This window comes from Bubalus bubalis, chromosome 5 (assembly GCF_019923935.1).
Source record: "Bubalus bubalis isolate 160015118507 breed Murrah chromosome 5, NDDB_SH_1, whole genome shotgun sequence".
Lineage (NCBI taxonomy): Eukaryota > Metazoa > Chordata > Mammalia > Artiodactyla > Bovidae > Bubalus > Bubalus bubalis.
Genome location: NC_059161.1, coordinates 50,163,268 through 50,185,522, shown reverse-complemented (window position 1 = coordinate 50,185,522; position 22,255 = coordinate 50,163,268). Strand labels below are relative to the sequence as shown.

At 37.1% G+C, this 22,255-nt stretch overlaps 1 protein-coding gene across 9 annotated transcripts in view; it reads left to right on the top strand.

Moving 5' to 3' along the window:
- Positions 1 to 22,255, top strand: part of SMYD3 (SET and MYND domain containing 3) — a 750,237-nt gene that overhangs the window by 117,088 nt on the left and 610,894 nt on the right. The window lies entirely within an intron of this gene.

Here is a 22,255-nt window from a genome sequence, read left to right as displayed (position 1 = left end):
GTTGCCTTATATGAATGTTTAGGCATGATTAGAATTCATGGAAGAATTACTGTAAATATGCAGCTCTAATGAAGACTCAGAAACGTACTGAGTTGGTGATTCAAATAGCATAACATTATCGTCTGAAATGTTGAGCAACTCTTGGTAAAGCTTTGGACAAAAAAGTATTAATTTTCTTTAGTTTACCTAGTAATAGCAATCCTGGAAAATTCAGCATGTTAAATTACTAAAACAATGCAAGGATAGCTTCTGCCCATATGTAAAAAGGAATTTGGTTCTAGACCGAAATGTGCTAGTTGAAAGCTGTGTGGGACTGTGACATGTACTGAGGGATGTAAGCACCCTTGTCTCCTGCAGGGTGAATGCCCATGTTTCCTCCCACCCCACCACTCATTGTGAAATCCGATCCACCCTCACAGCTTGCTCCCACACCTCCCAGGGATCAGTGCCAACCCTCCTGAGCAGAGCTTGTTTCCTTCCACATTTGCCAGGGGGGTTAGAAGTCCAGATAGTGATTACTGCTGGGGTCACATCCAAATCCCAAGAGCCTTCCCCCTTCCCTGTCATTGCCAAGCCCATTAAATAAGCTGTCTGTTTCTAATAATATTACCTAACAGCTAGCTTGAAAATGCTTTGTTTGTTTGGGAAGGGACCTTTCAGCGTATAGGGAAATATTGCATAATGACTGTGAGCAGAAACTCTGGATCCAGATTGCCTGCATTCCAATCCAGTCACTGCCACTTCCAAGCTGTATGCTCTTGCATGGGTTACTGAACGTCTCAGTGTCTCTGGTTTCTCATCTGAAAGGGGAGAGGTACATCGAGTTACTTACCTTGTGGGACTGTTATGAGGATTTCATTAGAGGCCACATGTGATGTGCTTTGAGCAATTCTTGACACATAGCACTGTGCACACAGTGCGTGCACAAGACTTGTGAGAACAGTGAACAGGCCTTTAAAAAGTGAGGCAGGAAATGATTTATTTGTAAATATGCAGTGCAGAAAATGAAATAGATCATGTATTTTTATTTTCTCTCATAGAGAATCTTTACCAGAGCTCTAAATAGATTTTAATGGATAAAATCCATCATATTATTTCCTTTCTCTACCTTTTGGCAATGATAATAATGGTTAATAGCTAACAATTATAGAGCTCTTAACATGTACGAAGCGTAGTACTAATAGGTTTATAAGTATTGTATCATTTAATTTTTAAACAGATCTATGAAGTTGTTACTATTGACTTCACTTTTACATATAGAAAAATGAGACAGGGTGAGTAACTCAGAGTCACAGTTTAGAGAGTCAGACTCAACCATGCAGCTCCAGGGATCCATTCTTTTTAATCACTGGGCAGCACTGAACAATGAAATGGACATATACAGACAGCACCAAGAGAAGCCTCAAACACCCAAGCCTGGGAAAAATCTCAGCTAATTGTGCTGGGTGACTAATCCTTGACATTTTCTGGCCGACTCTAGGATTTTTATATTCAGCAATCAAGTGAAGGTTTTGTTTTGAATAACTTATTACTTATTGATTGATTTTTGGCTGTGCTGGCTCTTCGTTGCTGCCCAGGCTTTTCTCTAGTTGCAGTGAGGAGGGGCTACTCTTTAGTTGTGGTACGCGGGCTTCTCACTGAGGTGGCTTTTCCTGTTGCAGAGCACAGGGGCTTCGGTAGTTGTGACTCCCTGGCTCTAGAACACAGGCTCAGCGGTTGTGGTGCTCAGGCTTAGTTGCCCTGCGGCATGTGGGATCTTCCTGGACCAGGGATCGAACCTGTGTCTCCTGCTTTGGCAGGCGGATTCTTGACTGCTGAGCTACCAGGGAAGCCCTGATTTTGTTTTAAATATGCATTAGTGTCTGGATCAGGACTGTTCAAAGGTACTTTCTTTAATGTTCAGTATGGTAACCAGCCAGTAGTCATATGTTGTACTTGAGCACTTGAAATGTAGCTAGTGTGACCGAGGAAGTTAATTTTAAAATTTTATTGGATTTTAATTAAATATGAATAGCCACATGTGGCTAGTATTAGTGCAGGCTTAGGTAAGTAAAGGAGATGCAAAGAGAAAACGCTGGACTTGCAAAACCACCACCCTGTGTTTCAGTAGGAGGGAGTCTGTTACAAGGTATAGAAGATACATGGAGGGAGTGGGACTGGTTTCTTTCTGCCTTTTTGGACATGGGGACCTTCGTGCCACGCCTTCGGAAGTATCCTTTGTTTAGCAGGTGGGTGCCCTGTGGGAAGTCCTCTAGTGTGTTCACAGGTCCTCGGCTTCAGCATCCCTGGCACTGCTGAACTGGCTCCAGAAACCTTTAATTATTGCAGCATATGTTTCAGTTTTTAAGCTGGAAGAAATTTATTCCCTTCAGCCTGAAGTCAGCACAGATGGGATCTACAGCTGAGACCTCAATATGAAAGAGCTAAATTGCTGACCTTCCATAGTTGCCATGCTGCTGCTGACCTCAACAGCTGTGGTTGCCACAGTATGTGGAAAGCTTTTCTAACAAAAAGCAAAAAATTTCCATTTAGAGCCATCATTGTGATTTGAATTCAGGGTAGAAAAATGAAAGGTGGTCTATGCTGCTGGCTTTAAAGAAAATCTACGTATTAGAACAGAAGAATGTTGCTTGTGTTCAGTGTGTCCATGAAGGTTGTAATATACATTCCAATCTAAGTGTGTATTCAAACAGGAATAAATTTCTGTGAAAACACTGACTATGAATTAGGGTATCTGAGAGGTTTCTATGCTTAGTACAAATGTATATATGCTTAAACCCAGATATTTCTTATTTCTTGAGTGCTATAAAGTGGTATCATTGCTGAATGTATATTATGAGATATTTTGGGTATTCAACATTACAATTTCAAGATTCATCTGTTATTGCATGTAGCTGTAGTCAGTCCATTCATTTTCATGGCTGTATGGTAGTCCACTGTATAGATTATATTACACTTCATTCATTCTCCTGTCAGTGAACTTCGGGGTTGTTTCCTGGTTAAATGTTCTTTCAGTTGATTATGCTTTCTGTTGTGTTATTGTTGGGAGGTAGCAAGGATAGGGCATAGATTATCCACCTCTGAAAAGGAGAGAACAGTAGGAAGAGCAATCTGGAATGAAGGATATATTTGAAATAAGGAGAAGAGTAGGGAACTAACGTATTTTATTTTTTGGGTATCTGAACTGTCACACCTGGAGAAGGAAATGGCAAACCCACTCCAGTATTCATGCCTGGAAAATCCCATGAACTGAGGAGCCTGGTGGGCTACAATCCATGGGGTCGCAAAGAGTCGGACACGACTGAGCAACTTCTGTGTGTGTGTGTGTGTGTGAACTGTCACATATGCCATCTCATTTACTTCTCAAAACAGTCACGTGAGAAATTTTATTATCTTCATTTAGTAAGTGAAGAAATGGACCTACACAGAGGAAAACCAACTTTTCCAAGATCACACAGCTAATAAGAGATGGAGCTAAATGTTCAACCCGAGTGCTTTCTAACTTAAATCCTTTGTTTTCTCTACATAGGGCTGACTAGAACAGTCAGGATTATATGACCCTGAGAGGAGACGAAGTATAAATGGAAAATATAAGAGTGTACTGTCAGACTCTGTCACTTAAAAGAACAAAGTCAACCTAGCACCAGGAAATTTTATTTCAAGGTAGACTACTAAAAGAAAACAAAAGGAGCTTTCTGCTCCAGGCTCTGCATATTGCTCTCCAGCACAAATCTTTCTGACTCTGCCTTCTGACTTGGACAGTGACTTTTCCAACCAGTTCTGTGGTCTTAATCTTCCAGAAATTTTCCTTCTGTCAGGGATGAACCAAAAAGTCATGTCATCCCAGGATTACCCTTTGTCAGCCACTCAATCAGAGTGAAGAATAAATTGACCCTGTTTTATGGCAGCAATCTGCCATATGAGATTTTGGGTTTTTTTTTCCCCAATGGTGAGTCTTTACGAAAAGTTAGAATAGAATTGGGTGCCAGGGACTTCCCTGGAGGTTTAGTGGCTAGGACTTTGTGCTGGCGACCCAAGTTTGATCCCTGGTCAGGGAACTAGATTCCATGTGCTGCAACTAAGACCTGGCACAGCCAAATAAACTAAGTGAATAAATAAAATGAATTAAAGAGAATTGGGTGCCATCCTAGCGTATGAGAGCACTTTGTTTTTTTCAGTCTGTAGCAATTTTTGATGGCTACTATGCAATTCATAGTAAAGTGTAAGTATATATTCAACATTTATTTCCATGATTTAAAATTATTGACTGCTACTGCTAGCCCAGGGATCATACAGCTGGGGTGATTGTGCGTCTGAATAGAGAAAAATCTCTTTGGTAAACAGAGGCTGGAAATTGCCATTGCTCTTTGCAGGTGGCTGTTGTACTTGTTCATGTTTTATTTAGGTGTTTAGCAGTGCCATTTGAGTTTTTAATTAAAGTTGTGCCTGCACTTCAATTGTTTATGAAGCCTCACATAGATTTAATCATCCGATCAGCTTGATGAGGATTTGCAAAGGTGAGCTTTATTGCTTCACACAGTGGCTTCTAGCTTCTATCTGAAATGTAAACGGAGCATTGATTCATAAGAACATTACAAATAGCTCAATGATCATTGGAGTATATTGAGTGGAGATGAAATGCAGAAGTCTATTACAGACACTCTGTCTCTATTAACCTCTCTAACCTTCCATTTACTTTGATGGATAGAAGGATTTGTGCCCTGAAATCATGGAGATATCACGTGTTTCAGATGTGGGATTATCTTTAAGATGGTGTTGTTAATCATTTTAGCACATCAAGACTGAGTTTAACTGATTTTGAACAGTTTTGCTTCACATTTTATTATGGTAATTCATAAATTTGGAGAATAGATAATTAGCAAATATCTTGAATTTACTCAGTAGGATGAAAAAATACCTGTATTTTTGTTATTGTATTTAGAATTTGAATTCTATATATATTGAACTAATGTTCCTATGACTGCAATAAAAATACCGCATTTCTGTTTTTGCCATTCCTTTGGGAAAAGAAAGGATGGATGAAGGTAGTATATTACTGTTTAGAGAGGTTATTTTATCCTAGGGTAGAATGGATTATAATAATAATCTTAAAATAATATTTGAGTTTCTGAGCTTTAAAACCATTGTTACTGGGATGTTTTAAAACTTTATACAGTTATTACGTACATTATTTTTAGAGTTTAGTATTATCAGTGTTTTCCATTGATACCTAGAAATTTTGTTACCTAGAAATATTTTCTTTTTTTAGCTTTGAAAGAAAGCTTTGCTTTGAAAATAATCACTGAATTAATCTAAGGAAGTATGTCTTAAGATACTGTGATATTGATATTCAGCTGCCCCAAACATTTAAAAAAAAACTAGTATCATATTCATTGAATATTACCAGTTTCAATGAATACTCATATTCATTGAGTATTTACCAGTATTTTTTAAAAAAAACTAGTACCATATTCATTGAGTATTACCAGAATTTTGTGACATTTATGAATTTCAGTTTCTGAAAAAAAGTCAGTGGTGGGTATAAAGCCATTTCTTTCCATGTGAATGTTTTCATTTTTCAGTATTTCCCTAAGAATACACTCACAGATACCATGTAATTCATAGTTGGTTTTTCCTTTTCTGCCCAGGATAATTAACTGAATAAAATTTAAGTGTATTAGTTTTTTTTATTGCATGTCTAGTATTTTTCATTTTGCTTCTTTTGCCTTTTTTTTTTTTTTTTTAAATCTTAAGTTTTCCATCTAAACTGCAGGAGCCTGAGAGTAGCAAGAATTTGGAAGTGGCTAGGAATTTATACTGTGTCAACATCAGAAGTCATCAGTTCAGTTCGGTCGCTCAGTCATGTCCGACTCTTTGTGACCTCATGGACTGAGCATGCCGGGCTTTCCTGTCCATCACCAACTCCCAGAGCTTGCTCAAACTGATGTCCATTGAGTCGGTGCTGCCATCCAACCATCTCATTCTCTGTCATCCCCTTCTCTTCCTGCCTTCAATCTTTAGAAGTCATAAAATAGCACAACTACTTCATGTTGTCAACCATGTTATCGTTTCTTAAAGTTGTCTAAATACCTCAAGGACTTTTAGCAAATGGATCTGAAATGAAAACTTGAAGTGCAAGTCATTTCTGGTATAGTTGCAAAACTTAGTTATTAAAAAAAAAAAAGCATTTGACATACTGTGTTTTAGTTCCCTTGTTAAATTATTTTACAGCTGACGACTAAGCTTTGTGAAGGCAGGTACTGTTTTTGTATTGTTCGGTGCTTATTCCTCACTGCCTAAATAATATCTGACTTAATACATAATTGTTAAATGAATAAATCAATGAATGACTTCTTAAACTAATGACATAAATTTAGTCACTTAGTAATTGAACCTTTGTTTTAGGATTGAAAGTGTGAAAGTGTTAGCAGCTCAGTTGTGTCTGACTCTTTGCGACACCATGGACTGTAGTCCATCAGGCTCCTCTTTCCATGGGATTCTCCAGGCAAGATCACTGGAGTGGGTTGCCATTTCCGTCTCCAGGGGATCTTCCCGACCCAGGGATTGAACCCGCATCTCCTGCACTGCAGGCGGATTCTTTACCACTGAGATTATGTACCTTAAATATGGGCTTCCCTGGTGGCTCAGATGGGAAAGAATCTGCCTACAATGCAGGATACCCAAATTTGATTCCTGGGTTGGAAAGATGGCCTGGCGACGGGAATGGCTACCCACTTGAGTATTCTTGCCTGGACAATTCCACGGACAGAGGAGGCTGACAGGTACAGTCCATGGAGTCACACAGAGGAGTTTCTTTGCCTTTTATTTCTTAAAAAAAAAAAAAAAAAAAAGGAGAAAAAAGGCAATGATGAAAATTCATAAAATATGACTATAATCTTTGGTTTTGTTGAATGGCTTTTTAAAATTAATTTTTTATTGATATATATTTGACTTAGAATATTAGGCTCTTTTTAATCTGAGGATTAAAAACTTCAGGGGAACCTAGTCATGGGAGGCTGTCCATACTTTTTGAGTTTTACCTCTGGGAGCTTGACCAGGTTCTCAACAGTAAATGTTGGAGAAAAATTCCTTCATGCTTCTGGCAGGGGGAGGGGAAGAGGAGCCATTCTGAAAAACACCAGAGCACTTTGCACTTCCTAACAATGCTTCCCTCAGAAGAAATTAGTTTATCATATCCTAACCTGCTGTTAGGATATGTGTTACTGGAGCCTAATGGACCTGGAGGAAGGGAAATACCCACTCCAGTCAGCTCTAGTAGATGGGAAATGCTAACTTCCTCTCTGCCTTCCATGTGGGAAGAGGGAAATATCCAACTCCAGTCCACTCTAGCCATTCTCTCACCTAAAGAGACCAAAAACAAACAAGTACTTGTGATGGTCACAGTCCAGAAGCACTGGCTCATTAAAAGGCAGAAGCCTAATCACGAGACTGCTTTTGCCCTTCGACTCACTCTTGTCCTATGACTCAGTACTTCATTATTAAAGGTCTATTTACAGCAGTTCCTTTTACCCAGGACAGCATATCCAGCTATCAAGAAGAAAATATCATAAGGCATACCAAAAGGGGACAAACACAGTTTGAAGAGGAAGAAGTGTCAGAACCAGATATAACAGAGATATTGGAATTACCAGACTGGGAATTTAAAACAGCTGTGATAGATATGCTAAGGGCTCTTATGGATAAAGTAGACAATATATAAAAACAGATGGACAATACTAGCAGAGAGACAGAAATCCTAAGAAAGAAAGCAGAAGAAATGCTAGAAATAAAAAAATGCTGTAACAGAAATGATTCATTTCTTTAATATCTACTAATATTACTATCTGCTAATATCTACTGGATATGGTTGAGGAAAGAATATTACTCACTGCTAAAATGGGATGATCTACAAAGCCATGAAAGACATGGAGGTACTTAAATGCATATTGCTAAATGAAAGAAGATAATCTGTTAAGTCTGTCTGTACGGTACAACCCCAATTATATCACATTCTGGAAAAGGAAAAACTGTGGAGACAGAAAAAGACCCGTGGTTGCTATGGGTTGAGTTGAGGGAAGGGGTGAATTGGTGGAGCCCAGGATTTTTAGAGTGGCGAAAATATTCTGTTTGACACTTTAATGATAGATATATGTTATTGTACACTTATGAAAGCTCAGAAAATGTACAACAGCAAAAGTGAACACTAATGTAAACTGTGGACTTTAGGTGCTTATAATGTGTCATGCATGTAGGTTCACTGATTGTAACAAATGTGGTGTGGAGGGCGTGTTGATATGGGAGTGGCTATGAATGTGCGGGGGGCACGGAGTACATGGGTAATCTCTGTACCTTCTTCTCAACTTTTCTGTCGTCCTAAAAGTGCTCACAACTTTGTTATAAAAATAACATGAAGTTAAAACAGTATGGCATGGGAGAAAAAATATCTGAAAGTTGATTTATCTTTCAAGATATTTTTCTTGAGTATTTTCATATCATAATATTGCTTCAAAATTGTTGTTGTTGTTTAGTTACTAAAGTCATGTCAGGCTCTTTGTAAATCAATGGACTATAACCCACCAGGCTCCATGGGATTTCCCAGGCAAAAATACTGGAGCAGGTTGCCATTTCCTACTCCAGAAGATATTCTTGACCCTAGGGATCAAACCTGCATCTCCTGCATTACAGGTGGATTCTTTACCTCTGAGCCATCAGGGAAGCCCATAGTCAGCCTTTTATCATAGGTTAATTGAAAACAGTCAGCTTCCCTGGTGGTTCATGCAGTAAAGAATCTGCCTACAATGCGGGAGACCTGGGTTCGATCCCTGGGTCAGGAGGATCCCCTGGTAAATGGAACGGCTACCCATTCCAGTATTCTTGCCTTGAGAATTCTATGGACAGAGGAGCCTGGTTTGTAACAGTTCATGGAGTTGCAGAGTCGAACATGACTGAGTGACGAACACTTTTCACAATTCAAAGCACAGTTATCTCTGTGTGTACCTTTTGTTTCTGCAACTGAGCTGCAATAAGACCCATTCAGCTTAATAATGTACACGGACATTGTGCAGTCATGTCAGCTCCCTGTTAATGCGCTTCACCGCATGAAGTCAGTGGAATAGTCTCAGCCTGGTTCACAAAGCCCTGGTCTCTCAACTCCCCTTGTTTAATTTGCTTTTTCTATTTTTACTCATCACTTTCATTTCAAAATTGCTCCATTGAAGGGAAATTGTGGCCTTTAAAATCAATTTGAATTTTTTAGGAATAGCAACTTATTAAGAAAATAGTAATTGTTTCACATGCTGTATGTAGTCCTAGGAATGCTTTAGAATTCACTTTTGCTTTTATTCCTCCTTGACTTTCCCCTGATCATGAATTCTCCTTCTATTCCTGATAGCATTTTTGTACCTCTATTCTTGTAGTCTGGGTGCCTTTTAGGCCCACTGTAAGGCTATCCTGTCACCTTTACCAATCATTGTTAATCCTATATTACATGCTTCACTAATGCTTCACTAGATGTTTTAAATTTGAAGCTTCATGTTGGTGAAATGAATTAGACCTTCCTTTATCAGTGTTTTCTCAAATACATTTACATAAAATGATGGCTACCAATTTAAAATTTTCAAATGGTTACATAATTGGTTTAGTGCATATGCATGATCCGTAGTGTTCAATTCTTTGAGACCCCCTTGAACTGGAGCCCACCAGATTCCTCTGTCCATGGAATTTTCCAGGCAAGAATATTGGAGTGGGTTGCCATTTCCTTCTCCAGGGGATCTTCTGACCCAGGGATAGAACCTGCGTCTCTTGTGTCTTCTGCATTGGCAAGCAGATTCTTTACCACTCAGCTACCTGGGAAGACAAATGGTTTAGTAATTGATTACAACTCTGTAATCAAAAGCTTCTTTTGGACTGTATTTAATATGACGTAACATTATATGTTGTGTGTGTGTGTATGTGTATGTGTATTCTGTCCTAAATTTTATAGGCTAGGAATGAATCAGTTTAATATATTGACTGTCTTCTAAAAAGCAGCATCATGACAGCTTTTATTTCATGTGACATGTTAGATTTTGCTGCTTACCATTTCAAAGATTATATATTTTAAAAGCAAAGAGGCTTAATATTCAAAATAATTATTTGCAATTCCATTTCAGATATGACTTTTTTTTTTTCAGGTTAGAATAGTGCTTTTCTACTATTAAGGTAATATGAATTACCTAAAGGTGTTTTTAAGATTCAGGTTCAGATTCCATAGTTGTGGGATACTGTTAAGCTCCCAGCTGAAGCCAGGCTTCTGGTACTAGCAGCTGTCACTTTCTGTCATTTTGGGAGGAGGATATTATCAAGAAGGCTTCTTTCAGGGATGGCGGAAATCTCCTGTCATTCAGATGTCCTTCCAGCGGGTAGGTCTTACTGTGAAGACAGAAGCTAGGTTAGTGATTCCTTAAGGATCTTTCATGCCTATAAGGTCCTTTTGCTTTCCATCTGTATGACCCCACCCCTCAGAGGAGAAGGTGCACCTCATTTGAGGAGAGGCTGGACCCATTCTTTTAACTGACTTCTGAATTAAGAATGTCAGGAACTTTACTTATGTTTATGATATCGGTAGAGGCAGACTTACATTTTAGCTTGGAGACATAGGCTTGGCGTGACAAGTGCAAGTAAAATTTAATGAATCTAATAATTTAAGTGTAGCAGACAGTCCCATTTAATAGAATACTTCAGTAAATCTCTTTGAAAAGTGAATATAAGGAATTCCTTGTTGTTAAGTTGCACAGTCATGTTTGACTCTTTGTGACCCCGTGGACTGCCAGTACGCCAGGCTTCCCTGTCCACTGTCTTCTGGAGTTTGTTCAAACTCATGTCGATTGAGTCAGTGAAAAGAGAATGTAAGATATTCTTTTTTTAAAAAAATGATAATTCCCTAATTTTCATTTTTGTTAGTGTTTCTGTTATTGGCTTTTAAAAAAGAAGTGTTATTTTATATGGGCACACGTTTTCACTTTTGAACTTATTTCATAAAATTTCAAACTTGCTGCATAAATAATAATATGGGAAAAGCATGGTGGTGTACGCTTTTTCCACTTAGAACACGCTAAGTAATTTGCATGGTTACCAGGTGAGAATTTTGTTTGCCCTTAACTAAGCATTTAACATAAAATCATGAAAACTGTATTGTGTTTGTTGAAATATTTGAATGAAGGTGGAGACCTTTTTTTTTTTTCTTTTATCTTTGAAATAGTACAAGTTTTGAGAAGCACAAAAGACTAAAATTTGTCTATTCAATCTGAAATTTGCCTTTTGACCTCCAGGAATATTATTTTGGAAAAATTTGTCAGTTTTCTTTTAAAGATCTCAACCATTATTGGTCTTGGCAGTCTAGTTGAAAGTACTTCTCTATGTAAATGTACATATTCGTTTAGCAAATGTTTATTTACGTGTAAAATGTGCAAGGCACTGTGGGAGACACTGATGAGGTCACAGAGAGGTACAGGATGCAGTTCATCTTTTAAGGAAATCCTCATTGCCTTTAATGCATTTATCAATCAGTTTGAGTTCACTGGTCTTCCTTCATGGTGTGAGAATGTCTTTAAGTCTTCTTATTTGATTTGATTGCAGTTTGTCTATGGTATTTTACAGAAAAGTATACTTTGTCTCTCTTCCCCACTCTGTTACCAGACGATATATTTAATCTCATCAGTGAGATGATGTTTATCATCTGTATCTGTTACATTGTACTTAAATAATTTAAGTGAATTATTTAATATCTTCTTTTGCATATAAGTATATCCTAGGTTCACTAACTTTCAGTGCTTTCATCTCTAACAAAATTAAGACATCTTCTTATTCAGATTGCATTTAAACTCTTTATTTTGAGAGCCTTTCTTGAGACTCCGTAAACTTCTATTTTGCATGTATTCTTTATGTCAGATAAAGTCTGCTCTGTTCTGTAGTAGCGTGGAGGGAGAAGGTGAGAGAAATGTTTCAACGAGTGCGAAGGGTAGGACAGGCTTGTCCCATTTCCACGACAGGACATGAGGCCTGGGCGTGGGGAGGTTAGAGTCCTCCCAGCGAGATGGAGCCATTGGGTGGACATTCTGCTGCTTTCCTTTTGTAAAGGAAGGACAGGGCCATGTTCATGTTAGAGGTAAAGGGCTTTCTTTGCCCTAACAATCTCTCCTTCTCAGACTTTAGAATAGAGCTGAACTAATCAGAGGAGTCAAATTATATCATCTCTTGGTTGTCTTTTTTTTTTTTTTTCCCTGTAACAGCTTTATTGAGATATTCGTACACTGTACCACACTGTACATTTACTCATTTAAAGCATATAGGTTAGTGTTTCTTAACATATCTATAGAGTTGTGGAACCATCACTGCAATCAATTTTAGAAAATTTCAGTTCAGTTCAGTCGCTCAGTCATGTCCGACTTTTTGGACCCCATGAATTGCAGCATGCCAGGCCTCCCTGTCTATCACCAACTCTCAGAGTTCACTCAAACTCATGTCCATTGAGTCAGTGATGCCATCCAGCCATCTCATCCTCTGTCGTCCCCTTCTCCTCCTGCCCCAATCCCTCTCAGCATCAGAGTGTTTTCCAATGAGTCAACTCTTCACATGAGGTGGCCAAAGTATTGGAGTTTCAGCTTAAGCATCAGTCCTTCCAATGAACACCCAGGACTGATCTCCTTTAGAATGGACTGGTTGGATCTCCTTGCAGTCCAAGGGACTCTCAAGAGTCTTCTCCAACACCACAGTTCAAAAGCATCAATTCTTTGGTGCTCAGCCTTCTTCACAGTCCAACTCTCACATCCATACATGACCATTGGAAAAACCATAGTCTTGACTAGACAGACCTTTGTTGGCAAAGTGATGTCTCTGCTTTTGAATATGCTATCTAGGTTGGTCATAACTTTCCTTCCAAGGAGTAAGCGTCTTTTAATTTCATGGCTGCAGTGATTTTGGAGCCCAGAAAAATAAAGTCTGACACTGTTTCCACTGTTTCCCCATCTATGAAGTGATGGGACCAGATTTTAGTCACTCCAAAAGAAATTCTGAACCTCTTAGAGGTACTTCTTGCTTCCCCCATCCTCCACTGCTCCCACCCCAGCCCTTTGCAACCACTGGTCTGCTTTCTTCCTTTATGGATTTGACTATTCTGGGTATTTTGTATCAACAGAATCATACAATATGTGATCTTTTGTGACTGACTCCTTTCACTTAGCATTATTTTTCAAGGTTCCTCCATGCTGTAGCACAGCAATATTTTATTTCTTTTTTATGGCTGAATAATAGTCCATTGCATGTCTGTATCACACTTTGTTTATCTACTTATCAGTTGGTTGACACGTGTTTCTTTTCATTTTGGAAATGTTATGAATAGTACTGGTGTGAGCATTCATGTACAAAACTGTGTGTGTTGCAGTTTTCATTACTTTTATCTGTGTATCTAGGAGTGGAATTGCTGAGTAAACTCGGTGTTTGAATTTTTGAGGAATTGCTAGATTGTTTTCCAAAGTAGCTCTTTATTATTTTTTGAAGCCATTTCTTCCACCTGTTTTCACTTTCCCTGCCTTGATTCAGGTCTTGATGCGTCTTGCCTGACTGAAGAGACTCACTTGGAGGCAGTGGCACAGTGGCTAAGAGTGTAGGTTGTGGAGTCAGATGAAATCAGTGCCTAGCATGTGACAATAGAAAGTTACTGAATTTCTGCCTATCTCTGTTTCCAGCTGAAGAATTATATGTTCCTATCTTCCATGCAGTTAGATGTGGCCATGTGACTTATTGTGGCCAGTGAGATGTAAAGAAACATTGTGTGTGACTTCCAGGATGGATCTTTGGAGGGAGCTTACTGAGGGGGATTGTGATGGTCTCTTGCTTTTACTTCTTGCTGCCTGGAATTGGATACACTGTTTGGTGCTCTAGTAGCATCTTGGTCTCACCAGTAACTATTGGAGGGAGCTGGATGCCTGGTCACCATGGATCTTTCCAAGCATCCCAATTTCCTGCCTTTGTTTACATGAGAGAAACGATAGAACTCTTATGTGATCAAGCCACTGTAACATTGACTTTTCTAGATACAACCACATCTGTTTTGAAATTAATTTTATTACCATCAACCTTTCCCTTACCCTGTGCCTTTCCAGTTTATAGATTTTGTTCATGACTGGCCCCTTCATATTTTGACAACTTTGTCTCTTTCTGTACCATGCGATTCAGCCACAAGGACTGCCCTCTAGCTGACATCTGTGCATCTTAAGTGCCATTCCCATCATCTGCAGTGCCGACGTTGCCTTGTAACCTCATTAACTCAGCAAATTCTTATGCATTCTGTAGTTTTGATTTCGTTGATCATTTTTAATGAGTTCTGTTCTGACAACTCTTTGTTTCTAATCTTGAGTTTTTCTGGATATTTGTTACACGTTTTGACTAAAACATTTGTCATTTTGCATCAAGGCTATTTTAAGAGTAGAATGTAGGTAAGATGAGTGTGGCCTCTGAAGTCAGCTAATATCCAAAGTTATCCCTCAATACTGGACTTGTAGCTACAAATGGCTCTTGTCTATCTTAATCTCACTCAATTCTTTACCCTTTCTTAACGTTGTTTCCCCTATCCTTTCTTCTCTATCACCTGGAATATGCTTTATCATCTGCAAAACTTCAGGCAGTATCCTGAAGGTCTTCTCTGCATGTTCTCTTCTTGTTGCTCTAAGTGAAATCTGCCTGCCTCTTAAGGACAGTGCTTCCTGTCCTTCCAGCTAGGGGCTGTGTTTTCTCATATCCTGTGTTCCTTGGTGTCGAGAGAAACCGCATGTCTTTCTTGCTCCCATTGCTGCTTTTAAAGATCATGTCTCTTCTCCTTCGAAGTTACCAGGTCCTTTGAAGCATTTGCCTTTGTATCCCCATCACCTCACCTTCCATTTACTCCTTTACATTCATGAGTCACTTTTTCTTTCCTCATCATTACTCTCTCTGTCATTCTTGGTGTAGTGAATATCCACCCAACACCTGGCCTCTTCATCCCCATTTCTTATTATCTTTCCCTTTATCCCAGGTTAGCTACCTCTTCCTGTGGCCATACTCCAGGACCTGTGCTGACCAGTAGCTATTACTTCTGTTACTTCAATATCTGGGTTCCCACTCTCCACCTACTACTGTCTTACAGATGGCTAGCACAGCACTGACAACACATAATAGGGGAGACGATAAACATTGTTGCTGTTCTTGCTTCTCTGTTTCTGTTGCAGCATCAGAAGTTCTTGAAAGTAAGAACTGTATCTTATTATCATCCCTATTTCTGCAGAACCTACCATAGTCCATTGTACAAAACAGTTCTTAGTGATGTTTATGGGCCCAGTAAAATAAAGAGCAGTAACAATAGGAAGAATTTGTCTTTCAAAAGGTCCTTTTATCAGAAAAAAAGATAATTAAAATTTACCATTTAAATATCACATGGCTTTAAAAAGCCATTTGAGTAATGACATTTCAAAAATTGTTTTCTTTCTCATTCCCTCAGGGGGAAAATAGATGTTATAATTTATTGTCGTTGGGATTCTTTAATTTTAGTCAGGGTTGATCAGTTATAAATTTCCATCATCCAAAGATGATTATAACTGAGCTAATAAATAGGAGGATTGCTTTTTAGTAAAATGAGTCAGCTTACCTGAGAAGAATTAATTATCTTTTCAGTGTTAGAAAACTTTTTACTGCTCACTTAATGAGTGGAAAGGAGAGGGGAGTGGATGTGTTAAGATTTTCTCAGCCTTTCTTATAATCTTTGTAGAAAAATAGAAGTATTCGATGCCATTGTATTATTCCTGATTTTTTTTTTTTTTGAGATAAGAGAAAGATATGTAAAAGTTTTCTACTTGTTTAGGTTGGATGTTGACTTTCTAGAATGTTTAAAACTAATGTGTACCAACAGTTTTCCCAGAAACACTAGTTTCATTATTAGTGTATTTATGTGTGGTTGCTCATTATATTTATGAATATTTCAGTAAATAACTTCTACTTATATTGCTATTATACTTTTCAGTAATTTTTCATAGTTAGATATATGAAGGACTTGAAAATCATTGGGAAAAATATTCCAAGGATTTATAAACATTCAAGGTTTTATAAAATTCTGAATTTCTATAAGGTTAAACTTTTTAATATATTAACATGTTTTTTACCCAGCACTTGAGGTATTTCAAATAGTATCTGGAAACATCTTTTAGAGTTTGCCATTAAAAAATCTCCTAGGTAATAATAACATGATGATGATTATAAGGAGCACTTCCTATAAACCAAGCACAGTAGGTTTTTCTCATATTTTATTTATTTCTTGTTATAGCCATGTAATTTTGGTGTTATTATTATTCCCACTTTAGTTCAGTGTTTAGAGAAAGTAAACTGAAAATTAAGTTCCAGGCCATATGGCTTCATTGTCAATGATTTACCTATTGTACTTTTCTTGTAGTGCCTAATTGAGGAATAAGTACAGACTTGATCTGTGAGAAATTAATTTAAAATCATGCATCCAACAAGAGATCAAACTCAGTAAATTTAATGTCTTTAAAAGACAACACAGCTGAAAATGGGCAAATTATATGAATAGGCAGCTCACACAAAAGAAACCAAAAATGGTGAATGGACTTGCAAAGATGCTGAAGCTCTATATATCAAGAGAACACCCAGTAAAAGCACAGTGAGATAATATTTCACACCCATCAGGCTGACAAAAAGTAAAATGATCATCAACAGGGTTGACAAGATATGTATTTAAGAGAACGGTACTGCTGCGGAGAATTTCATGGAGAGAGGAGCCTGGTGGGCTACCTTCCATGGGGTCCCAAAGAATTGGATATGAATGAGCAAATAACACACACACACACACACACACTGCTACGGTAGTGTGAATTTTTACAACAGCTTTGGAGAACTGTTTGTCGACATGTAAAATATTTCAAGATGTGTATTCTTATAACTCAGCAATTCCACTTCTACAAATATGTGCTGTAAAGCAGCAAAAGTCAAAGTGGGGTCCTGAAACTTCTGGGCTTTCCTCAAGGTACTTTCAGAGGATCTATAAGGTGAAATCCATTTTTATAATAATATTAAGACAGTATTTGCCTTTTTCATTCTAATTTTCTCATGATCATACAGTGAGTTTTCTCAGAAGCTCCATGATAACTGATTATTCAGCAGATTGAGTTCAGAAACATTGATGAGAATTCAGCTGCATTTATTAAGCCATACACTTAACAGATTTGCATAAATACGTAACAGTGCCACTCTCCTCACTAATTTATTTTTGTTTTGTGAAATATAGTTATTTTCATAAAAATATATTCTATCAGCATGTAGTAGTAGAATTATCATTTAAATGAATTAATATGTATTTTTAAAATTTCTTAATTTTAGTCTTTAATATAGGAAATATGGATAGATATTACCTGCATAAGTAAAACCTCTTTGGAGTCCTTCAGCAATTTTTTTTTTACATTGAATTTGTATTATATATTGGAGTATAGTTGATTTCCAGTGTTGTGTTCATTTCAGGTGTATGGCAAATGATTCAGTTATATGTATACATATATCAATTCTTTTTTCAGATTCTTTTCCCATAGAGGTTATTACAGATTATTGACTAGAGTTTTCTGTGCTGTACAGTAGGTTCTTGTTAATTATGTAGTAGTGTGTATATGTTAAGTCCAAAATAGTTTTGAAAATCATTGTATACGTGTACATTGCAAGTGTTCACCATAGTATTGTTTATAAGAGTAAAATAATAAACCCAAATGTCCATCAATATAGATATGATGCCAATTCTATCAATGTGGAGTGATAAAATAAATTGTGATATATCTTTTTATATATACACATACATACACACACATTCATCCATATTTCTCAGATATTCCTTACCTTATGTGTCAAAATGTTTTTGAGACTGTATTTTTTTATTTATAAGTACACAATAGAAATAGATGCAAACTTTATTAAGAATTAAATATCAGTTCATAATATTGCAAGTTTGTTGACCTTCATCTTGAAGTGTTAGCCACTCAGTTGTGTCAGACTCTTTGACAAGCCATGGAGTATAGCCTCCAGGCTCCTCTGTCCATGGAATTCTCCTGGCAAGAATACTGGAGTGGGCCGCCATTCTCTTCTCCAGGGGATCTTTCCAACCCAGGGATTGAACGTGGGTCTCCTGCATTGCAGGCGGATTCGTTACCGTTTGAGTCACCAGGGAAGCAAGGTAGAAATAAAAGTGGTACCAAACAGAAGCTACTCCATTTGACTAGATGCACGATAAGCACTTTTTATAGGACTTGGTTTTTCAGAATGTAGAACGTGTTTGTTGTTTTATTTCAAGAGTACTGTACTGTGTGCTTATTGAAAAAGAAGCGTCATTTAATTGTATCTTTGTGTAGACACTTCTACTGTAACGGCTTAAACAAACAGGAACTTATTTTCTGATTCAAAGTCTGGATGTTGGTAGCTGCTGGCTGTTGGATGTTATCAGGGTCTCTCTGTCTGATAGTATTTATTCTCTTATTGTTTCTTGTGCTCAGAAAGTTGAAATGGGCAAAATGTCTCTCATTTGAAATATAGTTGATTCTTTTTATTTACCACAAGCACTAAATTAGCCAAAACTGAATCATTGCTCCTGGGGGATATTCAGAGTTAGGTTCCTAAAAGTCGCTGGGCATATTTTAATCAACAATCAATACATAACCCTATTTGGTATGTGTTTCTGTTTAAAGACATATTATTAAATGTATATTGTTGATTCACCAACATTGCACTCATCGCCAGCAGTACTATAACTCATTCCTGAATGAAGCTTATCTAACACACCTGTTTCTTGGGTAACATACATCATAGCTTCCTGTGCCTAGGACGCTAGATAACATCGCAGTACTATGCTAGCTGGCCATTTAAAATAGCAAAAACACCAATGAAAAGTGAAAAAAATAAGAGAAGTGTGGCACTAGATAGACCATACAGAGGGTACCTGTTTACAGTATGAGAGCTGAAACAAGAAAGCAGAGTATCCCTTTGTTTGACCTCAGCTGGGAACATGTGCATTGGGTGACTCAAATTTTTTTCCCTCTCTACACATATCCACGAATGACTGCAAAAATGCTGCAGGTATTGATTTGGAGTTATAAATAAATTGTAGTGAGTCAGCAGATTTTCTAGTAAAGAATCCATGAGTAATGAGGATCAGCTGTATTTCTTTACAAAACATTAGCCAGAACTGGGTAACATGGTCTGTTCTCAGAACAACCAGTGTCCATGGGCATGAGATTTTTACTAGTTTAGACCAGTGATGATTTATCCCCCTGGAGTTGGCAACCTGCATGCTCTGAAATCAAAAGATCTCTTGTATTTCAACAAACCACAGTTCCCTTGGCAGGGAAGAGTGAAGTGGTTGTTGGGTAAGCAATGGACAGTGTCTGCTGTATGCCCAAACAAGTGCTTGGCGTCTGGAAGGGACCCAGTACATTTTTGCTGAAGAAGGAATTGGTGAATGAATGACAGGGTCAGTTTTGAAAACAACCTTTGATATCTTTCATACCTCAAAGATTTTTCCATTTGCATCTGAAATTTTTAAAAAAGTGGTATTTTGACTGGCTAACTCCAAGTTAAAGTGAAAGATAATGTAAGAGAATAAAGAAATTTTACTTTATATGGATTAACTTCAAGTTGAATAAATCAGCAAATTCTTAAATCAGCAGATGAGATCTGGTTTCCTGACCAGGAATCGAACCTGGACCCCCTGCATTGGGAACACAGAGTCATAACCACTGGACCAACAGGGAAGTCCAAATAAGTCAGAGAAAATAATAAAAAATGAAACATCAGTTGAAGTTGAAACTTGTGTTCAGAAAATGACTGAGTAGCCCAAATTTCATTTGATCGAACTTTAAAAAAATTTTTTCATATTGTTCCTTTTCAGAAATGATTGTTTTTATATTTTTAAAGATATTAACTCTAGAAAATGTTTTAAAATATACTATGATAATAAAGATATCATTATTTTAAATTATCAAGTTCTCATATAGTATCTAAGAGTAAAAATATTTTACTTTTTAATACTACCATTTGTACCAAACACCATTTAAAAATAAAATCAATTAATACAATATAATTTCATTTACATTTTGTTTAAACAAAGTATACATTTGTGTTTACTATTCCCAACGTTGTAATAAACTTTAATTCAAATTCAGTCTCTTTCTCTATGTCCTGCCTTAGACCAAGAACAATTTAAAGTCATTAAATAGTAGTACATATTGGCTTTTCATTATTATGCTTATTTGGTTATAGAAGTAAAATAATATTATATAAAATTGGAAAAGAGGAAAAAAGGGAAAATCACCCCAATTTGTATCACTCAAAGAAAAATTTAAACGATTTGGTCTATTTCTTTTCTCCACCCCCCCCACCCCATTTCAAGAACTTAATTTCATAAAATATATGTAATGTGAAAAATCTGTTCAACTTTCTAGGTAGGCTTTATTATTATTATTATAGATTAGAATAACTTACAACTTTAAGGACAGAGAATTGTATTTATTACTGTCATTTGCAGAGCAATAATTGAAGCAGCTAGGATTAAACTTTGCTTCTTCTAGAACTTTTTATGCTTAGTTTACCTTCTCTATTCCATACCTGTTTGCATACTGAGCTGGAGTCCAAATTTCAAGGCAAATGAAATTGTCTTCTTGTACATTTTAAACTTCCATTTTGGTCCATTGTCATAGTTTCTCCTGTCTTTTCTCTCTAGACCTTTCTTCATTTTGAACACTCTGGTAGTTCTCTCCCCTTCGTATACCTTCTTTTTTTTTTTTTTTAAATTCAGAAATGGAAAATTTTAATGTACATAAAAGAGAGTTTTTATCTAGTGATTGACTTTAAATTTCACTGATAGTCCTAAAATGTTATTCTCAACATGAAAAAAAATTTTTTTTACAAATATGTTTCCTTTCACACAAGCAAAATTTCTAATCCCAGAAATCTCAGCTAAGTGTTTAGAGAAAAATAATATGATTATCTGATTAAGGTGATTCATTCAGTTCAGTTCAGTCGCTCAATGGAGTCCGACTCTTTGTGACTCCACGCATCGCAGCACGCCAGGCCTCCCTGTCCATCACCAACTCCCGGAGTTCACTCAGACTCACGTCCATCGAGTCAGTGATGCCATCCAGCCATCTCATCCTCTGGCGTCCCCTTCTCCTCCTGCCCCCAATCCCTCCCAGCATGAGTCTTTTCCAATGAGTCAACTCTTCATACTGAGTTGCAAATAAATTGTAGTCATAAGTCTTTTGCAGTGATGTGTACATTTTATCACAAGGTGCTATCAAGCTCAGAAAGGTTTTTGATAAGTATAATGTGAGTGTAATATTGTGGGACCATGGGAGAATCTTGTATTGGCATAGCACCTTCTCACTGTAAGAGGGCCACATGGGCATGAAAATCCTTGCAAACCACTCCTATTAACTCTCATTAGTTGGCTATCAGCTGATGATCATTCTCCTTATAAATATCTTGGGAATTAATAATTATAATGAATTGACTGGTGAAACATTTAATTCTTTGTCTCCTATGGGCTTGTCTTTTAAGGTTTCTTTGGGACTAGGTCAGCACAGTGTCATTGGAAAAGACTCTGATGCTGCGATTCATGGGGTCGCAAAGAGTCGGACATGACTGAGGGACTGATCTGATCTGATGTAGCACAGAGAACTCTACTCAGTACTCTGTAATGACCTATATGACCAAAGAATCTAAAAAAGAGTGGATATACATATATGTGTATATATATTTTATATATATATATCTGAATCACTTTGCTGTACCACAGAAACTAACATAACATTGTAAATCAACTACACTCCAATACAAATTAATTAAAAAAAAAGTTTAAATCTGTACTCTTGCAAAAATGTTAATTACTCCTTAACCTATAATAGATATTACTTTGCATAAAGCAAACAGAATTCTAGGAGCTATCGTTGCCTTTTAATATTATTGAAGATATAACAGCCTTCTCTGATTTTAATTTCCACAAATGAAACTTTCATAAAACGTTTTTCCTTCTTGAATCAGACCACTTTGATATTAATCATTCTGATCAAGTTAAAAACAGAAACAATACAGACTTTAGTGAATGTAAATTGAGCGGTGAAACACTTATGATGCGAGTCAAATTTTGAAACTAGAGGCAAGTATTTTGGGTACATGTGGGTTTTAGGAAAATGGTGAATTG